Raw genomic sequence first — 13,052 nt, forward strand, 5'->3', positions numbered from 1 at the left:
AACCATTTCCTTTCACAACAGACCAGGGACTGCCTCAATGCCAGTTTACTGTATAACTGGACAGGACTTATATTTCTTCCATGAAAATATAATCCTTTTCCTTTTGGCCTGATTGGGAGCTCCAGCCTGCTACCCAGGCACTGGTTGCCAAAATCTCAAACCCCAGTTCTTGGTGTCTGTGTGAAAATATACTTCAGCTTTAGCTGACACTAGACTCTGAATTCTTGGATGGAATTCTTTCTCAGGTTATGTTTAACACAGCTAAGACCAGGAGTCTCTCCCTTTATTCAAAAGGTGAACCTGTCTGACAGACTTTTAGTCAGACTCTTCAGACATCTACTCCTGTAGCTAAACTCTTTCATTACTGGCCAGTAACTGTCACTGAACTCAAAACAAATTCACTCTTCCCTCAGCACACAGCTGATTTTATATTTCCCTCAGCTAGCATTGGCCAGTTAGAAAAAGGACCACCTGTCACTCAAGCTCAAGATTCTAGAGCAGAATTAACTATTTACCTCCCTTTTCTGATTTTGCTGCATTAGGAAAATAGCCTTTTAAATGTGGTCCGTCACAAATGCATTGATTTGTACTGCGTAATCTGCCTTGAATCTCAGTGAGAAAAAGGTCGACTATAAATCATGTAAATAAAAAGTATGTCATCTAAAACTTAGGAGACAGGATAACTCCTCTCAAAATGCAGGTGTCTTCCTACGCAAAAACAAAAACTGCCAATACACGTGCTCTCTTCCTTGTGACTCCCACCTTATGGAATAGCTTGCCAGAGGAGGTCAGGAAAGCTCCCAGTGTCCTGGCTTTCTGCAAACTATGCCAAACTGAATTATTCAAGAAGCTTTTCTGCATGGGTTATAGGTTATGCTGTACAAAACGGTTCACAAACTTACTTGGATAAATGATTAGGGACTATGGTCATTACTGCTATGTATAGCTTATTGTAAATAGGTTCCTGTTATGCAATTTTTGTACTGCTTAATGTGTCGTGTTAATATTTATGCTGTGCTTCAGTTCTTTCTGGTGGTTCCAGACTTCTAAAATCCTAATGCACTGGTTATTGGATATCCCATTGTGTTGATTGGGTTGACTTACTCTGTGTAATCTGCCTGGAGTCCCTGTGAAAAAGGCGGACTATAAATAAAGTAAATAAATATAAATGGTGACCCTGTACACTCAGAAAACCAATAGCAGAACTGTGTTTTTGTAAAGCAGAGTAAATTAATAGCCTGTAGTTAATTGGGATATTCATTGCAGTGCCACTCCATGCTATGCTTACTGTGGGCAGGTGTGAAAGCTGATGGCCTGTGTTATACACTGTAAAATGATTCCAAAATCGTATTTTTCATTCACAGAAGAGCACACATTAAGGAACAGATGTGAGAAATACTACAATAAACAGATGCACATGATAGGGATGATTCATGAACAGAGTACAGCAGAAATGCCCTATCCTATTTGTGGATCTGTTCTACATTATTCACAAGGTGTTGGTTTTTTTAATACTCTGAAGCATTTGTTTCCACCTACTATTATCTAACACTAGGAGTGAAATGGATCATCACTTTCTAGCTGGCCTGTGCATTCTTTCCTCTATAACATCTGGTACTAACTAGCCACTGTCAGAGGGAGGATATTGGGCTGCATTGTCCAGCAGTTTGGCTCATGCCTGGTCATAAACTGCAAGTGACTAAAACAGAAGTCTGCTCCATCTCTCCCTAGTAATGAGTGGCTCTGAGCTTCTCTCTTCCTTTGCAATATTTTCTAGACCTAAAGCAGTACCCACACTTAACCTATCTGTAATTTTATTTGCATAGCAGCCACCTCCTCAAGGATATATGATCAGGACCCTGTTCTCTGACTAAAGCTGGCACTTTTTAATGCTGTTATTTATCTGGTCAGAGAATCTGCTTGACATGACATTAAAAGAGAAAGGAGTGAAGAAGGGAGGCTTGGTGGAGCATGTTACTTTGGGGGAAAGCTTCACTAGAACTGAATTCTAATCCTGGCTCTTCTACAAGTGATTTGGATCGTTCCCCTGCTGGTGTATCAGTTCCAAGATGTACAGCTCACATAGAGGCTGAAGGTCTTCTCATGAGAACTTCCATTGTGGTCTTGCACAGTATTGTAAGCCTGGGCATTGCTCAGAGACTACTTTATTTCAAACAGTCCCAGACATCTGCTGCTATGAGGCTCTTGGCAGCTTACACAGGAGGCCCAATCTATTATTGACAGGCCTCTTTCTCATTTGCATAGTTTGAGGTATCATTAAGGATTGGGTTGGGAGACCCAAATCTGTCAAGCTGGGCTAAATCAGGATACTGCTTACCATTTGATCATTACTGCCTTCTCCTTCTATCTACCTCCAGCTTTCTTTTGTTCTCTCCACCCTTCTAGTTCACTATGGCCCCGGTCACATGGGCCGGATATTGCGCGCGCGGGGGGGTGGCGTGGCTAATTGTCCGGAGGAAACTAGTGTGCTGCTGCCCGAGCACACGTCCCGGTCGAGGTCCCGTGGTTCGGGGAAAATGCCGATCAGACAGGTATCCTGCAGCGCAGCACAGAAGCCGCGCCGCGCGATCGCACTAGCAATCGCTCTTTGTGCGCATGCGCTGTTGGGCACTGTTGCGCAACCTGCGGAGACGAACAGCGCCGGGCGCCGGATGCCACGTAAGTCCACCGGGAACGCGATCAGACGCCCGCCCTTGGCCAGTAGTTTCAGGAAACTAGTACCTTGTAGGTACTAATTTTTAACTCCGCACCTTCGGCAGGGAGCCACGAGTTCGCCACGGGAGCACTGCGCTTCCCAGATGTTGGGGTGAGATTGCACCTGGAAAATCCGCAGGACTCCCGTGCCTCTCCCATGGCAACTTTGCCATGTGACCGGGGCCTATGTAGATCTAAGTTCTGAGGCTGCTTTAATAAGCAAAACACATTCATCCGTTCAAGTTGCTGGGAAAACTTGGTTTTTAGGGGGGAGAGTGAGCTACAACATTCAGAAGGGGTCTCATTAACTGTAGCAAAGAAGTTTCTAGTTTCTCCAGTGACATATGCTAGCTGAAACTGAGGAGTAGCCAAACAGCAGAGGTAGAACTAAGGTGTATATCTGCTGCTATTTTTTCTTTGCAAAAATGTACACATCTCCTTTTCTTCCTTGTTCTGGAAAAGTCTCAAGCAATTCTCCAAGAAGTAATGCAGTTTGAGAGTATATTTTTTCTGAGAAATTCCATCACCCATTCTGCATATTCTTCTTCCTGGTTAGTTTACAAACAGCATTTCATAGCTTGCTAACTGCTTTATTTTTAATTTTATTTACTTCATCAATACCATGTTTCCCCAACAGGGAGCCAAAATCGCTCTTTTCTCCTTCATTTTATCATCAGATTTCTCCTCCACTGTATCATCAATCCAGTGAGGAAGGTTAGGCAAAGGTCTGGCAAGGTCAATGAGCTTCCATTGTGGAGTGGGGATTCAAACCTGGGTCTCCTAGACTATAAGTGACACTTTAACCACTACACCACACTGGCTCTTTGTCATTATTAGTAATATTATTATTGTGTATATATGTAAAGTGCTGCCAAGCTGCAGCCGACTTAACAGCAATGCCATAGGGTTTTCAAGGCAAGACATAAACAGAAATGATTTGCTATTGCCTGCCTCTGAATAGCAGCCCTGGTATTCTTTGATGGTCTCCCATCTAAGTAACTAACCAGGACCAACCCTGCTTTAGCTTCTGAGATCTGGCAAGACTGACCTAGCCTGAGCCGTTGTTGCCCAGCAAGGCACTTAATGTGCGCTTATGAACTATATCTCATAAGTAATAAATATGGACTATGCAAAGATTTGATTAAGGGAATGTACTGCAAGGTGAGCCAATATGAGACCAGTTGAGACTGTACACCTGAGAGAATAAAAACCTTCCTTTGCGTTGATGTTCCAGCAGCTCTTCAAGGTTACCTGCCCTCTTACCTGGTGTGAGATGGATCAGTTCCTTTGTCTGTGTAACACCATGCCCAAGCATGAGGACAGAAAGCTCCAAACACCATTAGGAGTTTCTTCCAGCACATGTAGGCAACCCCTCCCCCGCTCCAGCTACCTACAACTCTGCACGTACTCAAGAGACTCTCCCTGCAGTTGCTTGGCAACTAATTGTTTGCCCATCAACGACCTGGCTAGGGCCATCAAGAGACAATAACCTTAACCTTACCTGCAACCAGGTGCCAGCTTCCAGCCTAAGTTTCTAGATCTCAATATTGACCACTCCTTAGTCCCCCTCCCCTCTTCCAGCCAACCATTAGTATGTTTTATGGGACAGACTAACAGGAGGTGTCACAGGGGGATGTGGCCAGACTAGCCTGCCCCCCCCTACACCACATTATAAAAGATGCTGCCCGAGCACATGGTCTGTCTCTCTCTCCCACTCTCCATGACCCCTATCGAAGCTTTAACCCTCTTATGTCCAGCTTGCTATCCATATACCCTACCTCCATCTTTAAACTCTAGATCTGCAGCTAGAGTCCACGTGGTTCTGCCGGTTTAGAGCACATGTTCCCCATCTTCTATTTCTAACCCCTCCATTTTCCCATTGGAATGGCTCAGTCTATGAACACAGGTAAATATCACCCAATCAACGAAACTCCTGCTAATGCAAATGTGTTTATGATCTATCTTTATTTCTGAGAATCAGTATGTGTGTGTGCGCTTGAGTATTGTTTGACTGAGACATCTCCATCAGTAAAAGACATTATATTTTACCAATCATAGTCTCTGTTCTGGTACTTACAGTAAAGGTGGGACTTCTGTATAAACTGGTGTGAACCCTAATTTGCCTATTGCCAGTTAATAATCATAACTTCCCCAATATTAATTGAGAATTTAAGGCAATTTGGCTAACATCATCCAGCTCAGGATAATATTATTATTCCTTATTATTATTAATATTATTATTAAGGTGCTACCATTGTTAATGAACTACTAACAGGCTTGAGCCTGCTGTGTCACTGATGTTTGGATTAGGAATGATAGTGAGGTATACATTTTGTAGAATAAAAAATTCTAGTCCAGTAGGAGAACTATGAAGGGTTCTGTTAGTATTCACTGTCTGTCTTGTTGGAAGCCTAACAATGCTCTTCTTTGGCCTAACATTCTAAAATATCAGTCAGATTTCAATCAATTGTACTTCCTCAACTCTGAGCTTAGCAGCCTCATTCCCATTATCCCTCTCCCTCAAACATGTATGCCATGTTCATTTTCAGAATTCTTGCCAGATTTTCATGTTTGCATTTAGTATTTTATTCCAGATGCCACATCCCTTTTCTTTTCAGACACTTTTAGGCTTTCTCCTATGTATTGGGTACCACCTAGTTGCCTTCATTATCATAATCATTACCATTATCATCATAATCATCCTCTTTTACAACACTGTTACATTACAATTCTTTAATAACCTTTATATTATTTGTCCTTACAATAATCCAGCAAGACAGACCAATATTGTCCATGTTTTACAGATTATTGACTAAATTCAAGAGACAAAGGCTTCCCTAGAATCATGTAATCAGTGAGTGCATGGGTGAGCTGGGATATGAAGTTAGGCCTTACTCAAAACCATCTCCCACCCCAGTTGCTCCTATCCATTGGTAGAAGATATAAAATCCCTGTATCTTTTCTCCCTTGAGGGTAAATATGCAGCAGGCAGGACTATGATTATGTATAGACAAATAGTTGGCAGGGAAAAGGAAGTGCCCCTTTTCCACTGGTCCTCTGGCCAGCCTGAAGCCACCTGCAACTGCTCTGCATTCTTTTAAAAATGCAAATAACATGTAAGACTCCAGCCAAAAGACCATCTGCATGCTCTCCAGAAGTGCTACTAGGAATACAATTAATTCTTACTTAATATAGATGAAGTTATATCATATGGTACCTTCATTCTTGTAGTGCCACTAAGTGCAAATGCAAAATATTCATTTCTTTAATGTCATGACAGCTCCTTAGTAACTGTTGTATTAAACAAAAAAGGTGATCAGTTTAAACCCTCATTGACTGAGTTTTCTTTGGTAGACTAAGAAATTGTCTGCTCTATGTGTAACTGCTAGGGCTACAACTAAAGTAGCTGGGTTCCATCACATAGTGAATAATGCCTATATGCCATGATTAGTGGCTGATTTAATTTCAAATTCATAATAGTTGTTATTTTCCAGATCCTTATCCATGAATTGTCCAGATTCATCTATGACAGAAGCAGAAATCTGGACAATCAGTAGAACTACTGACCACCAGTTATGGAGAGGAGTATTTTAGGAAGATACAGAGACTGCAGAGAAGCAAAGCAGACTAGTAGAGAATGAGATACCCACAGGTAAGCTGCAGTATTCAGATTCATTAATATGATGAGGTGTCATGAATCAAAATATCTAAACCTGGTGTGGCCAAACTGTGGCTCAGGAGCCACATGTGGCTATTTCACACATACTGTGCAACTCTCAGCAGGGTGATTGGGGAAGTGAAGGGGAGGCATGCCTCCTTGATCGGTCTTCCCTTCCTCAGCCAGTGTTCCCCTCCTTGGGTAGGCTGGGGGGGGGAGCAGAGAAAGAAAGCTTCAAATGAATTCTCAAAGCCCCCCTCCCTCCACCAGCCAGCTTGGAGACGGCATTTGTCTCTTTAAATCCCTTCTCCAAGCCAAGCCAGCTGGTGGGGCAGGGGCTTGGAGGACGTATTTAAAGTTAAAGTTGCTTTCTTTCCCCCTTTCCCTCCTTCCCTCCCCTCTCTCCCTCTCTCCCCCCCTCTCTCCATGTATTTGCTTTCTTTCCACCCCTCTCTCTCTTTCACTCTCTTTCCCCTTCCTCCCTCCCTCCCCCATCTATTTGCTTTCTTTCTTCTTCTTTCTTTCTCTCTTCTTTCCTTTCTCTCTCTTTCTTCCTTTCTCTCTCCACTCCCTAAACTTTTTTCTCTCTGTGTCCCTCCCTCCCACTCTCTTTCCTTCCTCCCCATTCCTCCCTCCCCCATCTATTTGCTTTCTTTGTTTCTGTTTCTCCCTTTCTCTCTCCTTCTTTCTTTCCACCTCTTTCATTCTTTCCACCTTTCTCTTTCTCTCCTCCTTCCTTCCTTCCATCCTTCCTCACCATCTGTTTGCTTTCTTCTCTCTCTCTCTTCCCCTTCCTTCCCCCTCCCTCCCCCATCTATTTACTTTCTTTGTTTCTCTCTCTCTCTTTCTGTTTCTTTCCACCTCTTTCATTCTTTCATTCCAGCTCTCTCTCTCTCACTCTTAGACAAATAAATATCATTAGCAAACAAACAAATATCATTGGACAAATAAATAACATTATCAATATCCATTTTTACCCTTTTATTTTTATTTTTGGCAGTCTCATTTAATGTTAATAAAAAGCAAATTTGCATATTTTCCAATAAAAACGTGTGTGTGATATTTGTTTATGTCTTGCAGCTCTCAAACATCTGATGTTTATTCTATGTGGCTCTTATGTTAAGCAAGTTTGGCCACTGCTGATCTAGACAATAATAGGTTTCAGAGCAAATTGATGCAATAAAGGGAGGCTAATTGCCTGATCCAAGTGATATTTCCAAAATTCCCTACATTGGTGTACATTCTTTTTGAGCAAGTAGTTTTGTGGACGGAGGGATGGTTGTGCAATGTATTCTTTTTCCCACTCCTGCTTGTTGTTATATAGGCAGTTTTAAAACTTCCATGTGTGCTAATTATTAGCTTGTTGTTCATATAGCCGTATAAGGGAACACACTTTATGGTGCTGAAACAGGTAGTGGAGATTGTGTTCCAACATAGCTTTTGCTTTACCTTGATCAAGTTAAATCAATAAAAGTAACAGGTAAAAGGTAAGTAGCCTTTTGACCAACAGCTCTCTTGTCTCTGCTTCATGGGGTGTTTATCCAGAATTAAGGGATGTGGTACCACCAATATGCAGATGACCACACAGGTCTGTTTCTTATCCTCTCTAGATCAGGTGATGTCATTCATGAGCATTAACTCAGTGGATTGAGTGTGAGTGAATACACCCTTTCAAACAAAATGAATTTCACACTGCTGGAAGATTAAAGTGCATTCCTAAACAAAGGTACATCCTTCTATATCCACTAAAGTCAGTGGCCTTAGAAGGGTGTAATTCTGTTTAGGATTGCACTGTCATGGTATTAGTTGGAAAGGCCTGTCACAGATGGAATCACTTTCTCTTTGAAAGATCAGGTTCACAGCATGGGGTTGGTTTTGGATCTTCTCCTAGTCTGGATTCCAAACTATCTCAGTAGCTTAGAACATTGTCTTTCAGCTTCAGTTGATTTATCAGCTGTGCCCTTTGCTGGAAGGTTATATCTTGCCAATGTCATCTACATCCCAGTAACCTCTAGGTTAGACTTCTGCAAGTTGTTATATGTTGGCCAAGCCTTGAAGATTATGTGGAATCAGGGCTATTTTTGGGCAGGAACGCACAGGAACGGAGTTCTGGCTGGCTCCCAAGTTGGCCACGCCCAGCAGGAACTCATTAGCATAATAGGCCACACCCAATGGCAGGGACTAATTGGGATTGGCTACATTAGGGGTGTGTGGCCTAACATGCAAAGGAGTTCCTGCTACAAAAAAGGCCCTGGGTTTTGACAACAAACAAGGTAAACAGACTAACAAGCAAAAGGTGGGTGTAGCTGGATAACCACACTTCTGGTAACATGGGGGTGCGGCCTAATGTGCTAATGAGCTGTGCTGTCAGGGGTGTGGCCCAATATGCTAATGAGTTCCTGCTGTTGGGTGTGGCCTATTATGCTAATGAGTTCCTGCTGGGCTTTTTCTACAAAAAGAGCCCTGTGTGGAATGCAGTCCTATGCAGAGTTAGTCCAGTCTAAGTCAACTAATTTCAATGGCTTAAAGTGGGTTAATTTTGCACAGGATTGCACTGTCACAAATTTCACTTGGTAGCAAAATCACAAACTACACTGGTTCCCTGTATGTTTACAGGCCAAAGTGCTTGCCTTAGCCTTTAAAGCTGTCAATTGTCTGGGCCATCTCAAAGAAAAACATGTATTCCCTTATGAAACTGTCCAGATATTCTAATACACTTAGCAGGGATAGCGTACATAGTTTTTTATTGCTGTGATATAGATTCAGAGCATTCACCGGTTTGTAATTTTATCTGTTTGAAATAACTGAAATATATTCCTTTAGAAAATTCAAAACCCTGCATATGCAGAAAGAAGTTGACTGAATAAGAGGGAGCAAATAAGGTATCTTTGATTTGAGAAACAATTTGTGATTAGTTATTTTTTGCTAGAGACAGATCTATATTGTCTTTTGGACCCTTCATTTGGTCCTGCATGTGCAAAACTGTCTTTTAATTAGGGCTAGCTGTAGGGAGCATATTAACACCTATTGTAAAAGAGCTCTCCTGGTTGCCAGTTTGTTTCTGGGCGCAATTTAAATGGTTGGTGCATATCTTTACAGCTCCAAGAATCCTGGACTGAGGATACCTTAATAAAGCCTTTTCCTGTATGATCCCCCCACCCCGTTGTAAGTTTATTTCAATTTTTTTCCCCATTTTTAAATATGAAATTAGTTAAACCTAAAGTTATAGCATAATTTTTGGAAGACAGAGAGACTGAAGGAAAGCTAAATGCAAAGAAGAGAAAGAGATGCCCACAGCTGAGTGACAAAACTGTGGCTCATTAATACAATGTGTTATAGATTGATCAATACAATGGGGTTGTTGCAAACTGAATTAGTGTAGATAGGTGTCAAAGCAAACTGATGCATTAAAGAGTAGCAAATTACCAGATCCAATTCCTCCAAGAGTTCATATGAAATTGTCACTGAATTAGTCTTAACTCTGTTTTGTTGTTGTTGTTGTTGTTGTTCAGTTGCACAGTTGAGTCCGACTCTTTGTGACCCCATGGACCACATCACTCCAAGCCCTCCTGTCTTCCGCTGTCCTCGAGTTTACTTAATTTCATGTTCATTGCATCGATAACACTGTCTAACCATCTCATCTTTTGCTGTCCCCTTCTTCTTTTACCTTCAGTCTTTCCCAGCATCAGGGTCTTCTCCAGTGAGTGCTCCCTTCTCATTTAGTGGGCAAAGTATTTGAGCTTCATCTTCAGTATCTGGCCTTCCAAGGAACAGTCAGGGTTGATTTTGTTTAGGATTGACTGATTTGATCTCCTTGCAGTCCAGGGGACTCTCAAGAGTCTTCGCCAACACCATAGTTCGAAAGCATCTGTTCTTCGGGGCTCAGCCTTCCTTATGGTTCAACTTATGGTCTGTAACTCTGTTTACAGCTGCCAAAATTGTTATTGTGGCATATTGGGGGGGGGGGAACAAAACCTATTTCGACAAAAGATTGGTTTAATTATCTGGAATGTAGCATCAACTAAGGATACTACCAAAGGATACAGAGAAATAATTCACAATATACAGAAAAGTATTGTGATAATGGGCAACTTTTATTATGTATAGGAATGAAAATTACTGATAAGATATAGTCTTTTATTTTCTCTGAATTGTTTTAAACGCATTTCTTCTTCCCCCCTTTTACTTTGCATCATGTTATTATGTAGTGCAATGTATGCAGTAATTACAATAAAAAACTGAAACTGCAAGAGTCCATATGGAATCAAAAAATGTGGTTTATTATAATGATTGTTGTATTACATGTATTCAAACTGTTCATAATTCTGTGATTTTTTAAAAATCTATTTGAGGTTACTAAAGAAACTGGATGGCCCAGGATAGCCCCATCTCATCAGATCACAGAAGATAAGCAGGGTTGGCCCTGAGTAGTACTGGGACAGGAGACCACGAAGGGAGTCCAGGGTTGCTGTGCAAAGGAAGGCAATGGCAAGCCACCTCTGAATGCCTCTTCCCTTGAAAGCCTTATGGGGTTGCCATACGTCAGCTGCAGCTAGGCAGCACTTCACACACTTTACGCAATTTAAAATGTTATCATATCTATAGATTCGTTCTGGCCAACAAGTGACCCCAAGTTGTTTGTGAAACATCATCGTTCTAATAACTGAATATTGCTTCTAATTTTGTACAGGTTGCTTTGGTAGGCATATTCACTTAATGCAGTGTGCGTGAAGACCAGTAAGCTTCCTTATCCCCCCCCCACCCCTCAGGGAAAAGGCCACTGTGGACAAGCTGGGCTGTTGGAGTGCGACACTTTGCAGCATGACAGCCACTCGTTTATGCACAATGGATGCTTCTAGGATGTGACACATGACATAACAAAGGAAGAAAATTAAACCGACCAGAAAGTAATTAATTTTGTTAATTCCATCAACCTGGTGACTGCTGAACACAGTCACCAAGAAAAAGAAGTAGAAGAGGGAGGGAGGGCTCTGTGCAGGCTGGCATTGGCCTAAAACAAAAACAGTCTCTATGCAGGAAGTTCCAGTCCAGCCTGTCACTGCAACCTGCATTGGTGCTAGTTGTTAGGGGACCTGTGCTGAAGCTACTGCTTCTTTCCTGTCTGCTTAGCACATCCTAAGCATGTTGCTAACACAGAAGTAAGTCCAGTGGAGCTCATTGGGGCTTAATAAATAAATGTGCTTAGGATGCAGTCTTTGTGGACAGCATCTGGAAGGAAACTAATTCTATAATGGAAAACATACACTCATCTTTGATTACAGCCGAAAGACAAAGCACCATATTTCCAGATAAAGTATTCTGGCTTTAAAAGGTAAAAAAGTAAAAGATCTAATGGAACGTCATGAGCAGGGGTCAATTCGGGGGGGAACGCGGGGGATCACAGTTCCCCCGGGTGAGGTGCGGGGGGCGGGGCACATGATGAAGCCCCGCCCCCTGCTTCCAGCCGCCCTGCTTCCGGCCCTCATTCAGCCAGGAGGAGGCAGGAGAAGAGGGAGGGTAAGTTGCTTCCTCCCCACCTCTCCCCACCCCTGCCTGCCTGGGGCCAGGGAGGGCCTTGGCGGGGCTTCCTCGCACTCCCGCTGGCCTTGCAGGTCCACCGCCGGGCCCCCAACACGTCCAGTGATGTCAGGGGGTGTGGCATATGCTAATGAGTTCCCCTAGCTCTTTTTCTACGAAACGACCCCTGGTCATGAGGGCTTCCAGTCAAGTGCTGGCATTGGCAACCAATAGGAGGTTTAATGGAGCAAGGACATCGTGCTGCCCTGGCAGAGATCAGAATAGTAAAGAATAGCAAGTTTACTGTATCTTTAAATATATAAAGGATTGTGGGAAATATAGTCTTAATAATCTTAAAATCAGCTGGTTAGGCGTAGCCTTCATGGTTGGCTCTATACAGCCTCCTTCTCCTTGATACATTTACCCGGGAGAAACTGTTTATTGCCTTCCTCCTTTCATTGTGTTTGTAATCTTCTTGGCTAGCAGATGGAAGAAATTCAGCTCCTTTTACCACATGAATCACTCAAAGACTCAGAACTTTAAGGCCCCTAACAGCTATTGAAAAAGGGAATGTGAGTAGAACTGAACCTTTGATGCTTACGAGTCAAATAAAAAGTTGAATCTAAACGTGTGTGTGTGTGTTAAATACTTAGCCGGTCTTAGAGCTAGCTCCGGCTGCCGGGAACAGCATAGACATGCTAACAGGTGCCATGTAGATGCCATGACATCCCTTCTGGGTTTGTGCCCAAAGAGACATCGCGGCATCAATACAATGTCTATCCACACACACACATTTTCCCTACCTCCACTATACCAAGCAGTGGTGGCTAAACTGGGCTGCAGGGTGACCTGTAGGGTTGCCAACCTCCAAGTGAAGCTTGGAGATCTCCCAGAATTACAAATGATCTCCAGATGATACAAATCAGTTTCCCTGGAGAAAATGGCAGCTTTGGATAGTAGAATCTTATACCCTGCTGAACTCCATCTCCTCCTCAGTGCACTGCAAGATCTCCCAGAGTCACAACTGATCTCCACATGACAGTGATCAGTTCCCCTGGACAAAATGGCTGGTTTGGAGGGAAGATTTTATGGCATAAATACCCTGCTGAGGTACCTGTCCTCACCAACCTCACCCTCCCCAAGCGCCGCCCACAAATCTTCA

At 42.7% G+C, this 13,052-nt stretch overlaps 1 long non-coding RNA gene across 1 annotated transcript in view; it reads left to right on the plus strand.

Moving 5' to 3' along the window:
• Positions 1 to 9,538, plus strand: part of LOC107116859 — a 10,234-nt gene extending 696 nt beyond the window's left edge. Inside the window, exons 2-3 of the long non-coding RNA XR_001482720.1 lie at positions 6,210 to 6,367; positions 9,473 to 9,538. This is a non-coding gene — a long non-coding RNA (uncharacterized LOC107116859). The remainder of the gene's footprint in view (positions 1 to 6,209; positions 6,368 to 9,472) is intronic.
• The last annotated feature ends 3,514 nt before the right edge of the window (positions 9,539 to 13,052 follow it).

This window comes from Gekko japonicus, unplaced genomic scaffold (assembly GCF_001447785.1).
Source record: "Gekko japonicus isolate JY-2015 unplaced genomic scaffold, Gekko_japonicus_V1.1 scaffold1769, whole genome shotgun sequence".
Classification (NCBI taxonomy): domain Eukaryota; kingdom Metazoa; phylum Chordata; class Lepidosauria; order Squamata; family Gekkonidae; genus Gekko; species Gekko japonicus.